Below are 2,238 nucleotides of genomic sequence, written 5' to 3' on the forward strand. Positions count from 1 at the left end.
GAGAGAGAGAGAGAGAGAGAGAGAGAGAGAGAGAGAGAGAGAGAGAGAGAGAGAGAGAGAGAGAGAGCCGGAGAGAGAGGGAGCGAGGGAGGCGAGCGGTAGCGAAGGGGGTAATCGAGGAGTGGAGAGGAGAGGAAGGAGAGGATGGGGAGGATGAAGTGGGGAGGTATATTGAGGGGTGAGGCTGTTAAAGGGGACGGAGGGGAGAAGCTGGGAGAGAGAGAGAGAGAGAGAGAGAGAGAGAGAGAGGGGGAAGGGAGTGGGTAGCGTAGGGATGGTGAGAGAGAGAGAGAGAGAGAGAGAGAGAGAGAGAGAGAGAGAGAGAGAGAGAGAGAGAGAGAGAGAGAGAGCGGGGGGGAAGCTGGAGGGAGGGAGGTGACGATGATATTGCGTCTGCGTGAGGGGAGATGCTGGGATGCTGAGGGGAGGGAGAGGGAGACAAGGGCCCACACCACAGACCCTGTTCCAACCCCTCACTGGCCACACGTTCCCCTTCCCTGCCGCCGTCGTCCCCGTCTTGCATCCTCCACAACCAACTTCAACATTTTCAGGAGAGCAGAGTCAGACTTCAGCTTCACAGTACAAGACCTTCCCTCATCTCACCGCTGCTCCTGCCTGGCGGTTCTTCTCCTTCCTTCTACACCACCACTCCTACTCCTACTCCTTCACCGACCGCTGCTGCTGCACTTGACTTCCGCCTCTCAAGAACACCAAGGCTTCCTCTCTGGGAGTTTTCGAGACTGTTCAGAAGCCCGGCCGCCGCCATCCTGAGTCGTGGTCTGGCAGGTGTTGGGAGGAGCAGGTACTTACTCCTTCACACGTCTCCGGAGCTCCCAAACACCCACTACTCCACTACTCCAACTCTACAACTTCACCTTCCACTGCTAGCACACTTGCCTCATACAGTCAGATTAACCCGACTCGGTCACTGCCTCCTGCTCCTCCGCCTCCAACTCTCATTCTTGTTCCTTTCTCCTAATCCCATCTTCAACATTTTCTTCTCTGCAGATCAACTCTTCACGCCTCCCTCTCCTCTCCTTCGCTTCTTCTCTTCCTCATCCTGTACCAAGTGACTCAGCGGAGCATCAGTTCGGGAAATATCCTTGATTCTCTTAAGTTGTGAGAAACAGACCAGAACGCGGAGGCTTGAGTCCCTAGCCTCACCACCACACACCAGACTCACCCAACTCTACACAGCAACACGGAAAACTCAGGCCGTTTTTCCCCAACACTCGCCAAGGGAGGTAAGTGTATCAGTCTCTTTGTTCCTTGTCCAGTGGTCTGTCTCTCTTTCGTTCTGTTTCTTCAGTTCAACTTCTACTTTATCTATATTTTATTTCCGCTGACATTCTCTCTCTCCTTCCTACCCTTTTCTCTCTTCCAATTGTTGCTGACTCACATTTCCTCGCCCTTTTTCTCCGTCCTGTCTGTTGTCTGCTGCTGTCATTTAGTGCAACCTTCCACCTCCTCCGACTTTAAGTGTTGTGTATTCTGTGTTGCGTGTGCGTGTTGGCGTGGGCTGGTACACATATGGTGTTCTGGGAGGCGTTCACTTCTATGCGGGAAGAAACGCATAGTGATTCCTTCCGTCAGTGTTCCTTTAAAACTTCGTGCGCGTTTCAGTTTGCTGTAACCGGGGCGAGGTCCACCATCCCGCCATGACAGGTGGCGAGGGTGAAGGCCGGCAGGGCGGTGTGGAAAGGCAGTGCTGACGGGCAGGGGAGAAGCAGTGCGTAGGCAGAGGCAGTTTGTGGTGGAAGGCGTGAGACAAGGTCGTGGATGCGTCATCTGCGCGTGTGACGTAAAGAAACATCAGATTGCGTCACGTCACCGCCCTCCCTGCGTCATCCACGCGATACACGAACGGAAGTCTTTTTTGAATTATTATTAGAGTCCAAAGTTGTCCCTTACCGACTCACTTGCTCGTGTTGCCGGCATATCATCAACTTCCACGCGCGGCACACCAGCCTCACTCCCTCCCTTAAAGCTCAACTAGCCGTGGGAGTCGTGGTGGTGGTGGTGGTCGTGGTGCAATGCAAAGTGACAAAAGACCTTTCCATATGTTACTTCATGTTATAAGCGACAAAATACTACTGGCTTGTCACGTAACACTATCAAAACTACCTTATATTCAACGGACACTCGCTGGTAGCATTCTAAAGAGCCAGGGTTGTGATGCGCCCGTCAGCTTTAATACGTGCCTGTGGGTGGCGCTCGAGGCGCGGTGGTGACGGTGGT

The 2,238-nt window shown here is 53.5% G+C and overlaps 1 long non-coding RNA gene across 1 annotated transcript in view; it reads left to right on the plus strand.

Moving 5' to 3' along the window:
• The first annotated feature begins 370 nt into the window (after window positions 1-370).
• Window positions 371-2,238, plus strand: part of LOC123513204 — a 13,441-nt gene continuing 11,573 nt past the window's right edge. The window contains exon 1 of the long non-coding RNA XR_006677288.1: window positions 371-1,244. This is a non-coding gene — a long non-coding RNA (uncharacterized LOC123513204). The remainder of the gene's footprint in view (window positions 1,245-2,238) is intronic.

The sequence above is a fragment of the Portunus trituberculatus genome, chromosome 35 (assembly GCF_017591435.1).
Source record: "Portunus trituberculatus isolate SZX2019 chromosome 35, ASM1759143v1, whole genome shotgun sequence".
In the NCBI taxonomy this organism is placed as follows: domain Eukaryota; kingdom Metazoa; phylum Arthropoda; class Malacostraca; order Decapoda; family Portunidae; genus Portunus; species Portunus trituberculatus.